This window comes from Danio rerio, chromosome 10 (genome assembly GCF_052040795.2).
Source record: "Danio rerio strain M-AB ecotype USA chromosome 10, GRCz13ab, whole genome shotgun sequence".
In the NCBI taxonomy this organism is placed as follows: domain Eukaryota; kingdom Metazoa; phylum Chordata; class Actinopteri; order Cypriniformes; family Danionidae; genus Danio; species Danio rerio.
The window spans coordinates 36,885,001-36,900,636 of NC_141030.1; the positions used below are offsets into that span (position 1 = coordinate 36,885,001).

General features: G+C 35.9%; 1 protein-coding gene and 3 long non-coding RNA genes across 15 annotated transcripts in view; 3 read left to right on the plus strand and 1 right to left on the minus strand.

Moving 5' to 3' along the window:
- Positions 1-15,636, minus strand: part of cux1a (cut-like homeobox 1a) — a 259,039-nt gene that overhangs the window by 230,644 nt on the left and 12,759 nt on the right. The window lies entirely within an intron of this gene.
- On the plus strand, positions 1,793-4,438 carry LOC147842134 (uncharacterized). The gene is made up of 3 exons (XR_015501321.1): positions 1,793-4,048; positions 4,119-4,186; positions 4,249-4,438. It is a non-coding gene; the product is annotated as an uncharacterized LOC147842134 (long non-coding RNA).
- Positions 8,223-14,959, plus strand: LOC147842135 (uncharacterized). Its single transcript, XR_015501314.1, has 2 exons — positions 8,223-9,960; positions 14,549-14,959. It is a non-coding gene; the product is annotated as an uncharacterized LOC147842135 (long non-coding RNA).
- Positions 11,622-13,610, plus strand: LOC147842136 (uncharacterized). Of its 3 annotated transcripts, none has more exons than XR_015500606.2 (6): positions 11,622-11,694; positions 11,997-12,024; positions 12,193-12,252; positions 12,565-12,687; positions 12,794-12,897; positions 13,476-13,610. It is a non-coding gene; the product is annotated as an uncharacterized LOC147842136 (long non-coding RNA). The 3 variants fall into 3 exon arrangements; XR_015500607.2 differs by having other exon boundaries at positions 11,680-11,694; positions 12,199-12,252; XR_015944874.1 differs by lacking the exon at positions 11,622-11,694 and having other exon boundaries at positions 11,901-12,024.

Below are 15,636 nucleotides of genomic sequence, written 5' to 3' on the forward strand. Positions count from 1 at the left end.
TAAAAATACAGTACTCATTGTAAAATTGTGAAATGTTATTGCACTATAAAATGACAATAAATAAAATGACTATAAATGATCAAAAAGTAGTTTCTAATTTTATATAATGATTTATTCCAGTGATTTTAAAGATGAATTTTCAGCTTCATCCCTCCAGTCTTTAGAGTCACATGATCCTTCAGAAATCACTCTAATAATAATAATAATAATAATAACAATAATTGTTATTATTATTATTATTATTATTATTATTATTATTACTACTAATATTATTAACCTCTTAAACCCCAGTGCTATTTTGGGATTTCTGCCTGGATTTTGCCTACCCAAATATAAAAGCTTCCCAAATCCACATGCAGAGGTGTAAATGCAAAAAATTGGTATCATTTTACAGAAAAGCATTTGAATTTTCATAAAACAGTATTGAAAGTGTTTAAAATAACTGTATATGTTGTCTGTGTTATATTGAACACCTAAAAAAAAAGCGCTTTTTGTATTTTTAAAATTTGAAGGTGTTCTTTTAGGTTCTGTGAGGTCTATGTTGCTGTAATTATTTTTGTTGGTTCCTGCACATGTCTGTAATCATAGGAAGAAAAGAAAACTGTCTCTACCATAATCTATGCAAAAGTTATTGTATTCCAAGTGATGAGAGGTGCTATACAAACCACAGGGACCGATCATTGTTTTCATATTTCACTATTCTTTTGTTTGATCAAACATAATTCACTGTGTTTGGACCATGTCATATAAAAGGATTACTTATGCACATCACCTCAAAAACAGAGGAGAAATGGCCCTGAAGTGCACAGCATAAGGTAAGAGATGACAGCTGTCTGTGCTGTCTGGGGCTGCGTATTGATCATAAATGTATTGTTTTCACTTTTGCACCATGGAAACAAGGCGATTTGACAACTGTTTGATATGTGAATATAATTCAGTAAAAAGAATGCTAGAACCGTATGAGCACCGGCAAGAGCTTTCATTTGAGCTGTAACTTGTACATGCGTCATATATGAACCATATGAAAAATTAGAAAATGAACCAACGTTCAATACCCAGCTCGAGTATCCAAAATACTGTGTATTTAAGTGTAAATAACTTTTGTACAGTGGAAAAAAAAACCCAAAGTGATGCATATGTGCATAAAATATAGATTCTACACTTTCAAACGAAACCACTTAAGGGGGTCTGGTGCTATGCTAGTCCGTTAAATCTTAAAGCGAAAGTCGATGACGTCACGGACAAGGTACCAAGTGCCTTTGTGTCCCACCAGTGATGATATACAGCCACATCACACTGCTACGAGTGTGATATTGCATTTATACAACAGTTCGACAGCATTATCATGTGTATAATAAAGAAAATCAAACACGGAGAGTCTGAAAACCCTTTTTTACGAGAAACTACTTTCTTCCGCCATTCATTCACATCTGCAGCTGACATCAGAACAGAATTTAGAGCTAGTATTTGAATGATTCTCTAGCGTAATGTATAGTGTGATGACAAAACAGGTGTTTTTCCTCACATTTTAAGATCATAAGTCTGAACGGCATTAAATGCCATCCGTCTACAGACATTTCCCAGTGTGTCTCTGTAGCAATCGGGAGATTACAATAATTAACCACCCAAAAAAGCCGAAACAAAGCAAACACTACTAGATAACTTTGGTATAAATACAGCACTGCAACATACAAAAGAGAGAGATCAACTTAGAAAGTCATTTACCTGTTAAATAATAATTTGATCAGCTGTAGTTTGAAATTACTACTGTAGTTTGAGTTTTTTTTCTTTTAGGGCTTATTATGCGGCCTCTGTTGCCATCTTGTGGATGAACATCATTAACTGTGCTCAAAAACAGGCTAATAGTCGCCAACGCGTTCTCTCTCAGAAATTTTAATGTTAAAATAGGCACTATCTTTATTAATAAACTGCATAGTTGCTATACAGACAGCTATATTCTAGACTAATATATAGCAGCAATATGTCAAAATGTAGAGTGTCCTCTTCTTGTCGCTGTATGTGGGCGGAGTAATACACTAGGGTGAAAGGTTAAGAGGCTGGACAAGTGCTGTTATTTACAGAATATAGCATTATTGACTATCAGCCAATCATATTCAAGAACCAGACAGAGCTGTGGATGGATGGAGAATATTTACAAAATATGAAAAATTATTGTTTTTGATCATTGTAACTAAAATGCAAAGTATTTTGTCTATGAATGATCAAAAATAAACCCATGCAACTTTGTTTCTGTGGTCCAGAGTCACACGGCTAATAGAGTAAAATGCACAGCTAGTTTTTTTTCCCATACCGATAAACTTGCGGTGAGTAGTAAATGTAACCTTTTCAATTTTATATGGTTTCTTTTACAGTGCTATCAGGATCAGCAGGCTTTCGCAGAACCTCCATTGGAAATACTGGGGTAAAATGAATTTTCATATTTTAAAGAGATGGCGGGGGAAATTAAATTTAATGCAGTGCTTTTTGTACATTCTGCGACCCACTTTATATTGTATATCAATCAGGCAGTAAAGACGCCAGTAACGGCGTATAGTTCACCGGAAGCGTTTGACCCTAGAAAAATTCAAAGTTCTTCTGCATTTACCATACTGTGCTGTTTTAAAAGACCAAAAAGAACACCAACAATCAAAAAAAGATGTCGAAAAATCCCCTTTGGATGAAAATGCACAGAGCGGCCGTGTAAAATGCGATGGCGTGGATATAGGCCAGGTGTGACGTTCTCATAAATAAGAAAAAAAGCCTCCTCGGCCGTCCAGCTATTTTCATTCCTTCTTGCTGAAATTCACCTGATATATTCGGCACCTCTGATCTCCTCGGATCTGTCTCTGATATCCCGCGGGACCGAGGAGAGCACATCCTCTGCCCGGCTGCTGTTAGGACTAATAACAACACCAACATCCCGCCAATCTCTCCACACTGCGAGCTAGGCCAGCCAGGGGCCAACACACATACACACACACATCTGACCAAGTACAGTCCATTTTCAGACACTTCCTGCTAAAAATAATTACCCTCCTGGAGACAGAACCTCGCTGGAGGCTGCACAGACATTTTGTATAAAGAGAGGGAACAAGGGGACGAGGAAGTGCTGGAATTAAAGGGGCAGCGTGTGCGTGTTGAATCGTCCCGAGATGCAACGATCCTGTCATTGTTAGACTGCCATCTAACAAAAAGCCTAAAAAAAGCAGAGTAAGGGTTTACCTTTCCCTATAGTAAACATTACAGGTAACAGAGTGCTGATGTGGAGATTCAGGTTTGATTTAGAACAATAGATCAGGGGTGCCCAAAGTTTTTCCTATAAAGGGTCAAAAACCAAACTTGATTGAGGGCTGTGGGCCAAATATATACCAAATCGTGTTACAATAAATTGGCAAAGGGGAATTTCCTAAAAATATTGTTTTAAATCATATTAACTAACGCAGTATCATGTTAAACATTTTATACTGAACTTATTACAGCAAAAACATCAACAATCCCATTTATAACACAATGGAGTTCAATGCTGAATAGTCGAGCTGCTCCTGCCTTTACCTTGATTTGCTCGCAGATGTCTTCTGCATTGTCCTGTATCTGTCAAGTGACAGTAAACATTTTAAAAGTCTGATTCATTTACAACATTTAATTGAATCATTTATTTCAGTTTTTTAGCTCAGTGATAACACAAAGAAACCAAAGGTTACATTAAATTCGATCTCTTTCAAAGGCATTCGCCCCAGCCACCCCCATCATTCTCCCTCTCTTTTCAGATGGATGGTGGGCCAAGTCAAAAGTTATCATGCCCTACTTTGGGCATCTCTGCAATAGATGTATCAAATGAGATTAAACTGTTTTGGTGAAATAATTGCATGATTTTTTTTCTAAAGTTTTGTAATCACTCTTTAATCAAGGTTAAAACTCGCTGAAGTCAAAACTGTATTTCAATGATCTGTATTTCAGCGATTCAATGATCTATATTTCAATGATTCAATGATCTGTATTTCAGTGATTCAATGATCTATATTTCAATGATTCAATGATCTGTATTTCAGTGATTCAATGATCTGTATTTCAATGATTCAATGATCTATATTTCAATGATTCAATGATCTGTATATTAGTGATTCAATGATCTATATTTCAATGATTCAATGATCTGTATTTCAATGATTCAATGATCTGTATATTAGTGATTCAATGATCTATATTTCAATGATCTATATTTCAATGATTCAATGATCTGTATTTGAGTGATTCAATGATCTATATTTCAATGATTCAATGATCTGTATTTCAGTGATTCAATGATCTATATTTCAATGATTCAATGATCTATATTTCAATGATTCAATGATCTATATTTCAATGATTTAATGATCTGTATTTCAGTGATTCGATGATCTATATTTCAATGATTCAATGATCTGTATTTCAGTGATTCAATAATCTATATTTCAATGATTAAATGATCTGTATTTCAATTGGCAAAAATAGTGGATTTTTTTTTTATTGTTTAAATAAGTGGTGTCCAAACTCATTCCTGGAGGGCCTGTGTCCTTTATATTTTAGTTCCAACTCCAATTTTACACCCCTGAACCTGCTGATTAATTTTGGTATTCTAGAAAATTTCAGGCAGATTTGTTAAAGCAAATTGGAGCAGAACATCGTCCCTCCAGGACTTTCGGCACCCCTGGTTTAATGTATTTCCCAGTACTGGGTTGCGACTGGAAGGGCATCCGCTGCGTAAAACATATGCCGGAATAGTTGGGGGTTCATTCTGCTGTGGCGACCCCTGATAAATAAGGGACAAAGCTAAAGGAAAATGAATGAATGAATGTTTAAAAGTAAATTAATAGTTTACCGCATTTTGTGATTCATGTTTTTTGTTTTGTTTATTTATGCTTTTGTATTGCATTATGGGAGATTGATCTTTCCTCCAATAACTCTTGATGTTGAAAAAATGACTTTTATTGACATTATAATATTTTAAAGTGATTTATTGTCTGGGTTGGGAAGTTCAATTATCATTAAGTCCCATAATGAAATTCATAACAGAATATAATAATAATAATTGTGAATTACAAACTAGGTAAGCCGTTAATTAACAGATTTTTTTGTGTATATGAAGCAAGATAGATACTGTGTATATTCTGTTTACTAGTAAAAAAAAGTAGGTTTAGTTCAGTTGTAATATTTAATTTAAAAAATAGTCCATTTTACTTGTTTACATAAGGTATACATGTCTGACAATATATTAAAGTAAAATCCAAAAAATATATAGCAAAAATCAGTCTAAGGCATTTAAAAAATGTGTAAAAAACATTGAAAAGCCTTTAATCACATAGCTAATCCTTAAAAAATCTACACGTTTCGGCAAAAAACTGCCTGCATAATCAAACTCTTTGACGAAATGCACTGTTTTTTTTTTTTTAAGGATTAGCCATGTGAATAAAGATTTTTTATTATTTTATCACATTTTCTGAGTGCCTTGGACTGATTTTTGCTGTTTATTCTGATAAATTCCAGAGCCAAAGAGCACAGACACATTAATTAAGATGTTTCTCAACCACGTTCCAGGAGGACCACCAGCTCTGCACATTTTCTATGTCTCCTTAACCAAACACACCTGATTCAGATCAGCAGCTCATTAGCAGAGACTGAAAGACATGTAATGGGTGCATCCGACAAAGGAAACATTAAAAACATGCAGTGTTGGTGGTCCTCCAGAAACATGGTTGAGAAACGCTGATTTAAGCTAACCCTAAGCACTTGTTTGGTTTTGGATATTTCCAAAAATATATACTTCAATTTATTTTTTATTATTTTCACCATATTTTAGGTATATTTTATATTTGAAGTGGCAAAATTATTTGGTTGAAACGCCTGAGAGGAAAAAAAGGCACAATTTTGAGCCATATCAGAGTAAACGTATACACACAATTATGAAAATATCTTTAAAAGTCTGAGGGGAAAAATAAATATTGGCATAAAAAATTTCAGTCCAAGATCTGCAAATCCTTAAAAAAGCAACTGTATGGGAAATATGTTTATTCATTTACCCATAACAATCACAGCCTCCAACTAAAGCACCACCATTGTTTTGTGCCATGAATGATCAGACATAACAGTAGCTCTACTCATGCCCCTGCAAACAAGCAAATTTGGAGGTCTGACCCCTCCCAGACCCCCCCGTCCGCAGCGATACGCAAGCATGAGCCATCGGCAGAACAAATCAGCAGAGCAGCGCCGGGGTCAGCATTTCTCCAGCCCCCCCAACATGGAAATCCATGTCAGTCTCCCTCCCCATGGGCATCATTTGAAAGCTTAATATCGTTTTCCAGCCACTAACGGCATCTGGCTTCCATTTCCACTCCTCCTGGAGGTTTTCAGGTCACTAATAATAACTGTTTCAGGCAAAAGTGAAAGTTCAGCCAAAGTCTAGCTCCGAGCCAGATCAGGGAGCCGCGCTGCAGCTGAGTGTGAGGTGGAGCGGCCCGGTTCCCCAGGCGCCCGGGCCCCCGCTGAGGATTTGTTTTGTTTGGGTTTTTAAAGTGCTGAGCCCAGGCTGGCAAGGGACGTCTGGAGTAAAACCCAAAATGTGTGTGCGCAAGGGGTAAGACAGGAGGGAAAACGCGCGGCCGGGAGGTTAAAGGGTCTCCTGATTATTTCCCATTCTCACAGAGCACTTAAACCACAGCTGGGTGCAAACTCCACGCTTGGGCTACCTGAGACTCTCGGAGAATAGTAATGGAGCGAGGAGACACTCCAAAAGTTCTGAGCTGAACTCTTCCGGAAACTTTGAGACAATCCTGAAATGCTGTCATCTTTTCCTCTTCCAAACACTAGCTATTTTGGAACATTGCAAAAAAAATGTTTATTGAAAATGCCAAGATGCGCATAAATCTTGAGAATGCGCATAAAAAGACACCAAACACGCATTTTCCATTGAGAGGTGCATGTTTTGAATGGTTTACTAACAGCCACGAGTGTTTTGTGCGCTGCCTCTCATTTTTGCCATTGCGCTCTGTGCGCCTGCATTTGAAAAAAGTCCATTCTGTGAGGAAAAACCGTGTCTTTTTCATTCTCCTATCAATTGAAAGCAGAGGCGGAGTTTCCGTTGAGGTGATGGCAGTATTTGTGTTGTCAAGACAACTGCAGAAACTTTTAAAGATGTAGGAGAAACTAGCGGTCACTTTTTCAAGCTATCCAGAGCTGTATGACTTCACAAATCTTGAACATCACAACGCTATTAAATATTAAAATTATAATAATATCAACAGCAACACTCTAGCACAATACGCAGATAATTCAGTCATTGCCTAGAGACATAAAAAAAAGCGAACTGCACTTTCTTGTCAACAAAAAAGGCAGTGTGGTGCGTCTTGCATCTTTCGGCTGTACAACACGTTCAGTGTGATCGTCCCCTTAAGCAGCACTTTTCACCTCATAGACTTTTATTCATATGTATGCGAATGCAGCAGACCGGAAACCCAAGCTTGTGCGAAAAGTTTTGCATGTCGCTGGGTTGGAAAGTTCAAGCTTGGTGACCTGCGAATTCGCATCATGTGATTGCATGAGACCAATAGAAGATCAAAACATGACGTCTGTGTACAGACATTTTAAATATGGAGCAATCGCTTGCTTTTTTTAATGTCTACTATTCTTATTTAATCCCGCCCCTTTTCACAGCGACGTACAGCAGAATTTCAGAACCGAGCCTGGTTTCTCTAGAGGTTTTTTCCTTCACTTTCATCAATTGGTGAAGATTGTCCCTCGCCACTTTCGCCACTGGCTTGTTTGGTTTAGGACTTGTGGAGCTGCTCATCAATGAATTTGCTCTTCAGTGTTTGGACTTTCAGCAGTGAAATTTAAACCACACTGAACTGAAATAAACTGAACTTCAAACTCTAGAAACTGAACTGACAACGTTTCAATTTACTAGAACTTCTATGTTAAGCTGCTTTGACACATTCTACAATGTAAAATATTGATCTACATTGTAGAAATTAAGATGAGTTGAATTTTGCATGCTCAAACTCTAGTGTACAACTGAATAGGATAAACTTTTTATAAACAAATGGTGCATAAACTCCAATGAAAACACGCTTGAAAAAAGCCATGTTATTTTGTTTGAACAGATCATGTGATAACAAAAGTGCGATAGGATTTATTAAGGGACAAATCAGTAGAGTGACCACATCGTAAAATATCTGAAAGGTTGTTTTGGTAATTTTAAAAATCACAAAGTATGCCATCAAATTGCTTCGGTACTAACATTAAGATATTATTATTACCTCCAGATATCTTGAACATCTGCGCTTCTATAGAGAGTCTCGTGCCTTCAAAAGCCGTGACGTTCCATTTTGTTTTCTGAGGTGCAAATAATTAATTATATAAGACAAAAGGCCCACAGTGACTTCTAATTCCAAGCAAATTCCATTTTTCTTTTTGATATTTGGTTCAAGTTTATCAGGAGGATTTTGTTCTCTTTGACTTATTGCTTTATTTGCAAATGGTTTATTTGATATTCCCATTTTGCGCACAAGTCTATGTCGCGTCTTTGTATGGAAACGTAGCTAATGTTCCAAACCCTTCAGCTGGGGAACCACAGAGATTCAATCTAAAACAAAAGTGTCTTCAAAACCTCGGCTTACTTTGACCAACTTTCCTGAGACCAGACAATAACTGTGAGGAGCAAGCTAAAGCGTAATGTTTATTTTCTCAGAAACAGCACTAAATTCTTCCAACCAAAAAAAAAAATAAGTTCCTCGCTCTGAGCTTCAGAAACGCTCTCTTGCCCTGTACTGTGCTGAAACAGAAGAGGATCCAGAGAGATCTGGTTTATGTTCCCCTGTTATGAAGATTAACCTTCTTTATGGACACAATTACTCATCCGTACAGGATAAGACTGCGGCTAAATTAGGAGCCACCATCATATCACATAATGTACTGAGCATCTGGGGCTCCTCAGGAATAAAAACTCCTCGAACAGCTTCCAAAGAAAACTCCTGTTTTTATAGACGCACTATTCTCATTAGATTAGCAGCAAGTTTATGTGACGGCGCTTACGAAAAAATGTTTTGTTGCTCCAACAATGCACTAGCTAAATATATAAGAGCTTAAGATTTCTGAAATGTAAAGTACGCGACTGGAATCTAGTCATAAGTCAAATGTTGGATGAACAGATCAAAAGTGCAAACAAATAAACTTTGTGGTGTTTTAAGAATCTGTGGTCTCAATATGAACACATTAGCGCTGCTCTCAGTGTTTCTTCACCCAAATTTTACCATTTTATTTAAAGAGAAAAAACTGTCATGTACACAAACTCATGTCTTCATGACAGAACATCGAAGAAGGTTTAATTTAATTCCTAAAATTGACAGAAATATACTACTGTACATTACAGACAGCTAGATCGTACAACTGAAGTGAATGATATAATAGCATAAGTTTTTTTTTAACATTACATTAGCGTTTACACTGTAAACACATTCTTATGTCGTTCCACACAACGTTAAAAATGTCTGATTGATGGAGCATAAAAAAAATAAAGACCTAATCTCATTGATCTTTCTGTGTTACAAAAATAACAGGGTGAGCAAACGCTAACAGAATAGCTAAAAACAATTAGCTAACAAGCTTTTGACACAGTTTTAAAGGGTACCTATGATGAAAACTATCTTTTTTAAGCTGTTTGGACAGAACTGTGTGTAGGTATAGTGTGTCCAAAGTCATATTAGAGTGATAGGAACGCAATAAGTCTCTTTTTTTTTTCCTGACGTTATTATAGGATTCAAATCCCCACCATTTTGAGGCCGACCGCAACGTGACGTGCAGTTTTCAAGAGTAACAAGACAGGATGTGCGCAAAGCAACTGAAATTAAAAGATCTGTTGAGCTTGCTGTTATTATCAAGTTTAAAACAGTTTTTAAAATAGTGCATGTTTGTAATGAATTACACACTGTAAAAAATGTCCAGGTTTTCACAACAAGTTACTGTAATTTTTCACAGTAAATTACATTAGTATCCCTTCACAGTATTTAACTGAAAAATTCACAGTAATATGTTGTATTCATAATTTTATTGTGAAATTACAGCAGGTAGCATGATTACAGCAAATTACTGTGAAAAGGGCTATATCTTTTGTACGTTAGTTATAGAAATTCAAACCTTTTTTAATTCAACGTAGAAATTAATACAAATGAACTTTTAACAGATAATAACAGAATGTTATAGCCCCCAAAACGATTTGGTTACCAACATCTTTTTGGTTGTACTGCACCTTTATTTAATTTTATACAGTTAACATAGAATAGGAAATAATATTTAATGAACATAACTGTGTGCTTAGCCAAAACATAATAAACTGGAATAAAAAGTAATTAATTAATGAAACCAAAGACTGTTAAACAGCCAACAATTATTTCAATGTCAGGGTAAGTCTGCTTTAGACGGTTTCATGAGTATTGGGCACCTGCCATCGCCTGGAGGTCATTAATCTTTAATTTAGAATTAAATATATATATATAATTTTTTTTAATCTATATAAATAAACCACAGATTAGAGTTTTAAACAACTACATTCTAGCATGAAAAACAGTTAAAACTTCATTTTCGGACGCATATAGAGCCATCGAAGACGGGGCAATTGTCCCAATGTCTAGCCTGAAGACAGGCGCCTCTCGGCGGATACATGAGTAATGAGCGCCGTTACCGCCTGGAGGTCATAGATCTCCGCTACCGGCAAAACACACTTAAAATTACACACAATCTTTACTAACAATCCACAGATTTGAGTTTTGAAGAACTACATTCTCGCATGAAAAAGTGTTAAAACTTTATTTCATTACATATTACAAGCAATGTTTATAATATTATGTGCATTCTCATCCACCATTACAGCTTGATGCAGCTTGGTGCAAAATGAATCCTGGGAGGAAAAAATAATAATTCTCAATACACTCCAAACGAACTTTATTCTTATTGTTAAAATCAGAGATATGTAATATTTTGAATGGCGAAGAAAATAATTAACTTTATATTTCAATCAATATATTACTTTTGCACTGCTTCGGTTCAGGACTCGTGTGAAATTGAATCAGATTCAGATATTTTATCAGACGTGTTCATGAGCTCATAGTCATCAACAAGCAATTCGTGTACAAGCAGTACACGAACCAAGCAATATGATGAAATATTAATGAATTATATGTTTGCGTCTTACAATATTATACAAAACTTAATCGTTTTCAGGCGAATTCGATTCTTTACTGTTCACTTAAAGGAGCCGATTCATTTAACAGAACTGACTCGACTCGACCGCAAACAAGCGCCATCACCATAGACAACGCCTGCCTCGTCTCTTCACCCTACGGATTCATCCTCGGTAAGTGTTAAAATATGACTTTTGTCCGTTAAATGATTGTTGTATGTGTATTTCTGTATAGTGCATGTCATTTAACAGGAATTTACCGAGTACTTTAGTTGTACTCGCACGTACAGGGTTTAAGCGCGCCTTTTTTTAAAACAAGAAATTAACGACGCCAGATGGTGATTGTAGTGTTTTCTGAGGTATTAGCATAACGTTAACGTTAGTTCCTGAAAAAAGAAAGGGAATTTTCTTTAATTAACTTCTTGTTAACTGCATTTTCTGTTTCAGTACAAGACTGAAGTAAAAGGGAAATGACTAAAGTTAAGGTAAGCTCTGACCTTCACTTAAGTTAACGTTACGGTTAGTCACCATCATGTAACGTTACGTTAATTTTGTTCACTGTAACGTTAACGTTAAGTTAGTTAAATAAACTAAACTCATTATGAAACAAGTCTTAACTGTTTTATTAAATGAGGCTTATAATACAATTCAGTTGTATTCTTTTAAACTAACACTAACACAGTACATATTGTATATTTCTCACTGGTGTTAATGCAGTGCTAACATTTACTAATGAGAACTAATTGTATAGTGTCACTAACTGTAGATTTTATTTTTTGGTGTTCAGGTGTACCTGATAATAGCTGAAGTGTGAGGTGAGTGTAAATTCTGAGCACACAAATATAACCAAAATTCATTATCACAATCTAAACCTATATATATATATATATATATATATATATATGAGTATGTGTGTGTGTGTGTGTGTGCGTGTGTTAGGTTGAGTCTTGTTCTACTCTTATTATATTCATATTTTTTTGCAGCCACAGCCATTGATGTTGAAACACTGATGCTACCAATCAACCCTCGCTTGATTATTAAAGGTAATGTTGATGCCTTCCTCATTTTTATTAGATTTTTAAATGTCAGGTTTTTCCACAGATTTGTTGTGAGCAGTTTCTTGTACAAACTCTTTTTCTTCTTCCAGAAGTTCCACCAGTACCTCCAGTAGTAGTAAATATTAGACAACGATTTTTTTAAACTATAGTTTTTATTTTTATTAGCAATTTTACTGGGCATGTGTGTTTGTTTGCTTGGTTTTTAATAGGCAGAGCATGGAATGTCAACTTTGTTTCTACAAAAAAATTTAATTATTCACAAACACCTCTAATTTAGTCCTTCTTTCCCACTTTTAGTCTTATTCCTTGGACTCGGAGGGTCGAGTGGTCATGGGACCTCACCTGGATTTCACAACTGACTTTGGATCTGGTCTGAAACTGAAGTATGCTGAAGATGCCTTTTGCACTCTGGAATTTAAGGTAATGTCTACAATAAATATTGTAACTGAGGGCTTGTTTTGGGGGGGTTAAACAAGGAATGTATAGGAGCACAAGTCATGACTCCCCTTGTCCCCTTGTTATAAAGGGCCGTGTTGCAGACACAATTTGTTTGTCTGTGCTGGAGACCAGAGGGGAAGCTGTCTTTAAAAGGATGGGGCTCTTATACCATATGTGAAGTTACCTATTCAGGTGAGTGGATTACATGCAAGTCATTGCAAATGCATAAATAGTGGGAAATTTTTACTGGGCAGCACAAATTAAGTGAAACTCAAAAAACGTTGAAAAATATTTGGAATATTTGCAAAAAACTTGATTGAAATGAATACAACACAAGTGCTGTATCACTTCAATCAAGTTTTTTTTGCAAAATTTTCCTAATATTTAAATCATGAAAAATTAGCTTGATGCAAGAAACATCCTGCTAGTATTCAAGAACAAGTGCTATGATGTACGTGTTCAATTTGCAATAACTGTGAACCCAGCATTAGATTATAGTCTGTAAACAGAAGGTGTAAATCAAATCAACAGTTTTAAAATGCTCTGCCTAGGTCATTAAAACCACTATTTGTTGTTGGACTGTTCTTGATTGTGTGTTTGTGATGGAAATGTTTTTCAGATGTTTTTGTTTAAATGATTGCAGTTTGACTGAGCAACAGTATTGTCAGCATGTTCAAACTGAGCTAACAGTAATTTTGCTCTCTAGTGCAGCAGTAGTGTCCCAGTAGTGTTGTATGAAGCTAACTGTTTGTCTGCCCTTTTGCTTATAGGTGCTTTTTGGGCACCAGTTTGGAGATGGAAGACAGACGAAGTCAAAGAAGCAGAGAAGACACATCAACCAGCAAGTGTGTAAAATTATCAGGAAAATGATTGACCTTGAATAGACGATTGCCTAATTTAGCAAGAAGTTTTGTCTCTCTCTCTCATGTGTGTGTGTGTGTGTGTGTGTGTGTGTGTGTGTGTGTGTGTGTGTGTGTATATATATATATATATATATATATATATATATATATATATATATATATATATATATATATATATATATATATATATATATATATATAATGAGAGAGAGAGAGAGAGCACACTCTGAAGCACTGCTTTTTATATGTATGCTACATATGATGTCAGATTTTTTTGTTCTTATGTTCTTATAGTATTTTTTGAGGCTTCACCTTCACCTTTTGAAAGTTTTCTGAAATGTTTACACAGATGTCATTAAGCTGTTAAATAAATCTGTAAAATGTATGTGTGTTTGTTTTTATTTTGATTTTAGAGTCTTTTCAGATGACCCAAAAATGAAGATTCTGTCGTCATTTACGCATCCTCAGGTTGTTTGGACACAAAGAGGAATATTTGATATTTTTATTCCTGTGTTTAACAAAAAAAATCATTTTTAACAGAGCTGGAACAACCTGAGGGTGAGTAAATCAAGATAGAATTTTCATTTTTGTGTGACCTAAAATTGCTTTGAAATTTTACAGCACCAAACTGTTAAATTACAGTAATCCGGGATATAACTGTAACTTTGCAGTTAAATCAGGTATTTAAACTGCAACCTACTGCTAAATCACAGTAATCGTTTTGCAAATCCACAGTAAATATAGTTAATTCTACAAGATAATACTGTGAAATCACAGTATGGACTTTATTATCTACTGTAAAGTTACAATATATGGTTGTAATTTCACAATAATTTAATGTGACAAAACCACAGTAAATTACTGTGAACTACCTCACAATAATTTACTGTGAATTTACATACAGTAATTTACTGTGAAAGTAATGCAATTATTAGCCAGTAATTTACTGTGAATTTAAGGTCAAATTTTTTACAGTGCAGCAATTTTACCGTCTTCATCACCACAGCCGCATGTCAGTACAATTATAAAGGACGACGCTTCAATCCCGGGTTTTAGACATTAAATCAGGTTTATTTTGTACATACAGCAGTGGATATTAACGTGTATCCTGTCACATTTGCACTTCAAAAACAATGCAAAGTTAAACACACGTGCTGTGTGTGCGCATGAACTTTTCAACAACATTTGTGTTCCACTCATTGTTGCAGAAAGGCTTACATTAACTCGACAACAAATACATCAAATAATCATTGGGAAAGTTTGTACTGTCGTATTTCTCATAAATGTTACATGAGATCTGCTTCCTTCATGTCTGTCACTGTGCTGTTTATCTGGCAGCTGATGATTGAGGCTTACTCTAGAAGGCACATGGGAACGGTGGGCAGGGAAAACTAGCATTAAAGGCACTGGCAACAGCTACATGGTTGTTAAGAGCAGAAAATGTAAACATTTCTAAAGGTATAATAAACAATCTGATGGGTATTAAGAGCTGAAACCTTACAGACATATCCTGGAGACACAGAAGACTTATCTTAAATCTTGAAAAAGGGGTAAAATAGGTGCCTTTTAAGGCCTTAAAACCACTATAAATGACATTTAACTGAGCATAAATATGGTAAATGTACTTCAACAAAGCATATGACGGTTGCTATGCGCGTGCCCTTCCTTCCAGTTCTTATTAAGGAAGGCTATTTATATCTCTAGGATTACGCACACGGCACAAGGTTAAAAAAAAAATTGGCATTGGAGGCTGAAGTGGAACTGTGTCTGGGTCTGCTGGTTAATCCATTCATTTAGTCACAAAAACACCTGTTTGTGCTCGAGACGGCAAAGCTAAACAGCAGTCCAGATGTCTCTCGACAGAGCGCTCAAAGGAAGTCGCCGCGCGAGACCGTCGGACAAAAGAGTGTGTCACCTTACGACAGGTATCCTGATACCCGCTGTGGCACTTTCTCAGTTGGCAATCAAACAGAGCCTGCACGCCAAGCAGAGAGAGAAGGAAAGAAAGTGAAGTGCGCAAAAAAAAGAGAGAGAAATTACACGGGTCGCCCCCCTCCCCAAAAGGGTG